This window comes from Balaenoptera acutorostrata, chromosome 14 (genome assembly GCF_949987535.1).
Source record: "Balaenoptera acutorostrata chromosome 14, mBalAcu1.1, whole genome shotgun sequence".
In the NCBI taxonomy this organism is placed as follows: domain Eukaryota; kingdom Metazoa; phylum Chordata; class Mammalia; order Artiodactyla; family Balaenopteridae; genus Balaenoptera; species Balaenoptera acutorostrata.
Genome location: NC_080077.1, coordinates 47144021 through 47151774, shown reverse-complemented (window position 1 = coordinate 47151774; position 7754 = coordinate 47144021). Strand labels below are relative to the sequence as shown.

The window sequence follows — 7754 nt, the reverse complement described above, 5'->3', positions numbered from 1 at the left end:
TGGATCCCACGCTATTGTTTCTCAACCAAATTGACTGGGACAAGCAAAGTGAATATGCTAAAGGGACACCCCCTCCATCCTACTGATCCTGTTGTGCCTGAGTTTAGGTCCAGAAGTCTGAGATTGTTGCCTCTCATAGGTCGAGGGGCCTACCACCATTTTCTGAGGTTTTGGGTGTATTAACAAAAATATGTCAAAAAATACTTTTTGGAAAACTAGGGTAACTGGTTAGGATACCCTATGAAAACTGAAGCAATGAGGTTGTGCTCCTCTGGCTGTACATGGGTGCAAGTTATCCAAACCAAGGGCAGAAATCTCAATATCCTTGTACTCCGTGTGATTTTGGGATTCTCTTCTGGGCCTCCAGTGAAGAGTTCCTAGGTCTGAGAATGGCTCCGGCAGTAGTAGATTTGGGGTTAAGGATAATCCCACTCCTTGGTCAGTGGATGGGCAGTGGTCCATGCCTCTACTGTGGACGACAGGACATCGAAGGCACCAACTGGCAGACGAGACCCAGGCAGAGGTGACTCACTCTATTTTCTACAGTGGACACTGATAAAATACCAGCCAAAAGACCGAGATTAGATTGCTTTATTCACCAGGTGAAAAACAGTCTCTACAATGCTGCCAGCTTATTTGGATTCCCATTCCAGCTGACCACAAAGCCCATGGTAACTTCTGTTTGTAATAGAACACAGAATGTGGTTCCTTCAGGAAAGGTATTTTCGAACTCTTCATCTTCTGAACTGACAGGTTCTGGATCCTGGAACAACATGCTGAAACTGGGTAATAAATCTCCTAATGGAATAAGTGCCTATCCAAAGATCAGAGTGACAGTTACTCGAGATCAGCCATGCAGAGTCCTGTCTTCCTTTGGTTTTACTTTGAGCTCAGAAGCCTGTAATAGAAGACCAGGTGGCCGTCACCATAGCGAAGGCAATCTGGAGAGTTCCTTAATGTGGAAGCCGCAGGAACAGGTTGTAACAGAGATGATATCTGAAGAGGGTGGCAAGGGTCTGAGGTGTCCCCATTGTACTGTGGACGAGGGTGTTCAAAAGGAGGAAAGAGAGAAATGCCGAAGGTTATTAGAGTGACTTGAAGGTGGTCATGGAAACTCTGTTCCACCTGTAACTTCAACTCACCATAGTTCTCAAAGAAGTCAGATGGACACATTAAAGACCAAAGGCTGGGGGCAAGAGCAAAGTCATGGAGTCAAAACAACTCAGTTTGTTCCAAAACAATATAGAGTTGTTGAAACAAGGGGACCTCTATGTTCAGTGAGGAGTGAAAAGAGGTGTCCGAAGGGGAAAATTTCTGACACAGAGAAGACAGTTGGAATCAGACTTGAAAATGAAGGTAGGAGGGGACTCCAGCTGGAGCCTGACCTATCTGAAGAAGTGTCAGCCCGACTCCGCCTGGGCAGGGGAAACAATAGCTGACTCAGGAGGAAGATGTCAATACTTGAGACAAAAGAAAAAAATTGCTCCAGCAAAGAGAGGGATAAAAGGATGGATGATCTTCTTGAACTTACAGAGGACATGGAAAAGGAAATCAGTAATGCTCTAGGCCATGGCCCATAGGATGAGATCCTAAGTAGTGCTTTCAAATTACGAATCACTCGAGGAGATATCCAGACCTTGAAGAACTATCACTGGCTCAAAGATGAAGTCATTAATTTTTACATGAATCTCCTGGTGGAAAGAAATAAAAAACAAGGGTATCTAGCACTTTATGCATTCAGTACTTTCTTCTATCCAAAATTAAAGTCTGGGGGTTACCAAGCAGTGAAAAGATGGACCAAAGGGGTCAGTCTCTTTGAACAGGAACTTATTCTGGTGCCTATTCATCGGAAGGTATCTTGGAGCCTGGTAGTGACAGAGCTAAGAAAACGTGTCTTAAATATCTGGATTCTATGGGACAAAAGGGCCACAGGATCTGTGAGATTCTCCTTCAGTATTTACAGGATGAAAGTAAGACCAAAAGAAATATTGACCTGAATGTTTTAGAGTGGACCCACTACCGCATGAAGGCACATGAGATTCCTCAACAGTTGAATGGGAGTGATTGTGGAATGTTTACTTGTAAATATGCAGATTATATCTCTAGGGACAAACCCATCACATTTACTCAGCACCAGATGTCTCTGTTCTGGAAGAAGATGGTGTGGGAAATCCTTCATCAGCAGTTGCTGTGAGGATGCCCTGCCGCGGTCCCTCCAGCTGCTGGTGGTTCTTTCATGATGGACGCTTCCCTATACCTCATGCATTGTGGGTTAAAAAGTCCCTGCATTGGGCTTCCCTGGTGGCGCAGTGGTTGAGAATCTGCCTGCCAATTAAGGGGATACGGGTTCAAGCCCTGGTTTGGGAAGATCCCACATGCCGCGGAGCAACTAGGCCCATGAGCCACAATTACTGAGCCTGCGCGTCTGGAGCCTGTGCTCCGCAACAAGAGAGGCCGCGATAGTGAGAGGCCCGCGCACCGCGATGAAGAGTGGGCCCCCGCTCGCCACAACTAGAGAAAGCCCTCGCACAGAAACAAAGACCCAACACAACCAAGAATAAATAAATAAATAAAAATTAAAAAAAATGTTACCAGAAGCAGAAACTAACACACCATTGTAAAGCAATTATACTCCAATAAAGATGTTAAAAAAAAAAAAGTTACCAGAGATAAAGAGTGATATTAAAAAAAAAAAAAAAAAAAGTCCCTGCATCACCTCTGTTCTCTCACAGGTACTGAGCTGTCAGAAGTGCATGAAGGCCCCTCTCTGCACCCTAGTCCTGACTTGGTGTGCGGAGGGCTGCTTGCAACCCTGTTTATAAGGCCATGCCTGCTCAGAGCCCTAGACTCTCAACCCACACAAGAACGAACGCTAATTAATACTCTTTTTTAATTTATTTTATTTTTTTGGCTGTGTTGGGTCTTCGTTTCATACGAGGGCTTTCTCTAGTTGCGGCAAGCGGGGGCCACTGTTCATCGCGGTGCGCGGGCCTCTCATTATCGCGGCCTCTCTTGTTGCGGAGCACAGGCTCCAGACGCGCAGGCTCAGTACTTGTGGCACACGGGTCTAGTTGCTCCGCGGCATGTGGGATCTTCCCAGACCAGGGCTCGAACCCGTGTTCCCTGCATTGGCAGGCAGATTCTCAACCACTGCGCCACCAGGGAAGCCCAATACTCTTTTTTAAAGATTGTTTTCCCCTATGAATGTGGGAAATGAAGGATTTATTCTATGATTTGTTTCTTCTGTGTGTTTGTTCACGTGTATTCATTCTCTCACTCATTTGCAAACATAATGGTCAGTGGCTATTTTCTGAGGCTCTTTTAAAGTTAACTCTAAATTACTCATTTGAACTATTTATTTCTGAAAGGAATGTTAAGCTGCCACTCCCTGCTGAAGATCAGGAGGGAAAGCAGTGGGGAGGGGAAGGGTTAATTAACTTCTCTAGCCGGAGCCATAACTGCAGACTTGAAGCAGGAGGTCTTTTTTCTTTTGAGGCTTGAAAATGCCAGGAGAAGTGCTGTGGTGTAGGGCTCTGGCTGCCTTTCAGAGGAAGTTCCACACTACAGCATTGGCACGGTGTCGTGGAAAAGTGGAATTGTGGCCAAGGAACTCTGGCTATCCAAGTGTCTTCAGAAGAGTGTCGTGGTCATCCTAAAGAGACTTCCCTTTCTGGAAATGAGGTGACTTGGCTACTCTTGAAACTGGATTTAAAGTCACTGTAAACCCTAAATCTTCATTTTCATCCCAGATCTGGTTGAGTATAAACCTCACATATGTAAGTGCTGGACTGAGCTGTTTATTTCAAAAGATACTATTTAATTTAAAGCTATTTTCGCTCAAGGTTTTTTTCTATATATAAAGCCAAAATTAAGTTTGGTACTCATTAGGATTTACATCTCCCCATTCCACTGCCACTGAAATCTGTGCAAGAAAAGTTAGTACTTGGCTCTGAGGTTGCCAGTTATACAGTAATCTATTTTGCAAATGAAAGTTTGTATTTAACTGTTTTGTTCATTAAAAACCTTACAGTGGTTGCACATATTTAATTTCAGAAAGTTTAGAGTTGGTCAGAACTTATTTTGCAAGATCTAGTGCCTAGTGTTGCTTTTCTGATGTCATAAAAGGTGGTCTGGAAAAAAAAAAGTCAAAAAATAAGATAAGTCATGGGCTTCCCTGGTGGTGCAGTGGTTGAGAGTCTGCCTGCCAATGCAGGGGACACGGGTTCGAGCCCTGGTCTGGGACGATCCCACATGCCGCGGAGCGACTAGGCTCGTGAGCCACAACTACTGAGCCTGCGCGTCTGGAGCCTGTGCTCCGCAACAAGAGAGGCCGCGATAGTGAGAGGCCCGCGCACCGTGATGAAGAGTGGCCCCCGCTTGCCACAACTAGAGAAAGCCCTCGCACAGAAACGAAGACCAAACACAGCCATAAATAAATAAATAAATTAATTAATTAAAAAAAAAAAAGATAAGTCAGAGTTTTTCAGGAACAGCAGTCTAATCTCATTTGGAGGTAATGTCACCAGTCCAACTGTGACCTCTTCGCCAGTGTGAGTCTTGGAGCAAATGGCCCTCCTTGCACCCCCTGTGATGGGTCCTACACTAAATGCATGTATCTACGATCATCCATATTTGGTGGGCTCTGAGTGGTATTGTGCATGAGAAGCTATTTTTCAGCAAATAATGAATTTTCAAGATTCTTGATATTATTTAAATAAATAGTTATAATTTTTTCATTTGAAAAACATTTTTAAAAATTATTTACTATGGTGCAAAGTGTGAGTCTGTGGCCTTCAAGGGAAAGGGAAATGTCAATGACAATACTTGTCCTAACGTTGCTTACAATGAGAAGAAATGTTAAACAAAGACACCATTCTCTCTCTCTCTCTGTTTTTATTTCCTGGCCCCGCGGCATGTGGGATCTTAGTCCCCCGACCAGGGATAGAACCTGTGCCCCTTGCATGGGAAGCACGGTGTCTCAACCACTGCACTGCCAGTGAAGTCCCAAAGACACCGTTCTCTTAATGATGCTGCATTTACTAAGACAATAAAGTCAACACCTACATTTTAGAATAGAGAATAATGGTTCTCCAGCTGGGCTGCTTATCTGCAACATGAGGGGTAGGAACTGGCAGAAACATTTCTTTTGAGTCTCTGCCAGAATTACCTGTGAGATACTGAAACAAGCAGCCCAGTGGGTAGATGTTAACCATATTACCATCCTGCCCTGACAGGTGTAACTCTATTGACAGGTGGATACTCAGGTCAAGACTTTTCATGTATTCACAGCTGCTGCCTCTTCACTTGCTGAATTTTCCAAAATCATTCATGCATCAAAGTATGTTCCTAAAAGATTTGCCTGTGTCTATATGATGTAACCAATCAACTGAGACGCAAGAATCAACTAGACTCAGGGAATGACAATTTCAATTTGCAGGGACTTCCACTATTAGAGTAGAAAGAAGTAGATCATCCATGGTCTGGTTATTTTATTTGGACATATGGAGCCTTCATCAAATAATTAGCTTTAATCATTCTTTAATTAATATCTAATAATGATTTCCTAAATGTGTCAAAGCAAATAAAAGTGGGTGTTTGTTCTACTCTGTGACTGGAGAGTTATTGTGTATACGTAGATTCCTGTTTTTTTCCAGTGTCTTTGTGGCCTATGAACGGTCTACTTCTCTTTGACTCCACCGTATTTTGTCTGCACATTCTCAGGCTAAGATGTGTTAATATGAAAAAGAGGTAGAAGTCAAGTGTAATTAAAAATGACAACAGTGAGCTGTATGTACTTCTATACCATTAGTGAACTAAGCTGTTCACCTTTAATACTGTAAAACCCTAAACAATGATATGCAGAGCATGGTTTACTGTGATGAAAGTGGCAATTAGTTTATGGTTTCGGGCATTATTTTTGAAATTCACAATTTTACTTTATGCTAAATTAAGTGTAAAATTTAACAGTTTAATAGAGAAAATTTAGGGATCCATGTTATTGAGGGGCCAGGACTCTTATAAATAGAAGTTGACATCTGCTGCCTCACTGTCGTATATTATGAGACATAAAGGAGAGAAGTGATTTAAACTGTCATGCTGGTTCCTGGCATGAAAAGGTCTTTGAAGTGTAGAGTCTGAAGCTAGCCCTTGGTTCTTAGCATCTGTATCTTACAATGCATTAAAAGTATAATGGGCGTTCAGGAGCCCAGCAAAAGCCTGCATTATGTCCATTGCTGGGGAACATGTCTGGCTGTATGGTGGGTTGGCCACCAGAGATCTATTTGCATAAAGGACCTTAGAATCTCCTGGGCAGAGGTCCATTATAAGGGAAGAAAGAGACAGGCAGACAAGCTTAATCCAGCAGTAAAGTCTCCATCATCATCAGGAAAGAGTCATTCATCTGTTCAATCCACAAAGGTTTATTGAACACCTATCATGAGATTCTGAGTTTACCATGGGGTCTGTTACTCAGATTTGTCTTCCACTCTAGCCTGGCCTTATGGAGAGGGTGGATTCTGAACACAGAGTGGAAAGGGCACCTTTTTTGATATCTACATAGGATGGCTTTTGTACTTTTTAAAAGGGAGTATAGGGCTTCCCTGGTGGCGCAGTGGTTGAGAATCTGCCTGCCAATGCAGGGTACACGGGTTCGAGCCCTGGTCTGGGAAGATCCCACATGCCGCGGAGCAACTGGGCCCGTGAACCATAACTACTGAGCCTGCGTGTCTGGAGCTTGTGCTCCGCAACAAGAGAGGCCGCGATAGTGAGTGGCCCGCGCACCGCGATGAAGAGTGGCCCCCGCTTGCCGCAACTAGAGAAAGCCCTCGCACAGAAACGAAGACCCAACACAGCCAAAAATAAATAAATTAATAAAAAATAAAAATAAAAAATAAATAAAAGAAAAAAAAATTTAAAAAAAAAAGGGAGTATAACATAAGGAGAGACAGGATCGCCCCCCCCGCCCCACCCCTTCCACACACACACCCGACACATACCCATACATACATTGCCATAGGTCTTTGGGGATGTGGAGATGGTGGCAATGCCAGCTGGGAAGCCACAGCGCCCAGCAGGGTTGGCTGCAGTACTGACAGACAGCCACTCCTGACGGTGGCCTGTGGTGCTGGCTGGCTGTGTGTCAGCAGAGCTAAGGAGCTGTTGAGGGCTCCTGAATGCTCTGAGAGCACGTTGCAGGGGCCGGGGCACATGGGGGGCATGAGTCAGCCAAAGAGATGGAGAAAGAAGTAATTTCACATAAAGAGTTGTTAAATTCTTTTTCCAGATATTCCAAAGATATTGTTTGAAGGAGAAATTGGAAAGATTGAAGTAACTTTTTTTGAGGACAATCACATAGTCACCAATTTGACCAATTTCAACAAACTCTATCCAAATTAAGGGTTTGTGTAACTGAAGTCAGCTGGTCATTCTGTGGGTATAAACACAGATAATGCTCAGTGGGTGTCTGGTCCCTTTGCAGTCTTTCCCATGAGGTGGCTCTTTCCCACGCAGAGCACTGGGACTATTCTGTCATGATGATTCTGGCCCCTCACCTCAAAAAACTTTTAATTTCAGTGTTGTTTCCCAGAAAGAGTTATCAATGCCATGCTCTCAGAGTTTTAGGCTTGGAGGTTTGTACTTACTAATTTAAAGCAATTTAAAATTAGTGCCTCAAGCACAATAGATGCAGATAATAATACCAAGTAAACACATTGCTTTTAAATTTATCTTTAAATTTAAAAGTAATAAAAAATGGG

The 7754-nt window shown here is 43.5% G+C and overlaps 1 pseudogene; it reads left to right on the top strand.

The window, feature by feature from the left end:
- Positions 1–446: 446 nt before the first annotated feature.
- Positions 447–2194, top strand: LOC103016207 (sentrin-specific protease 2-like; annotated as a pseudogene).
- The last annotated feature ends 5560 nt before the right edge of the window (positions 2195–7754 follow it).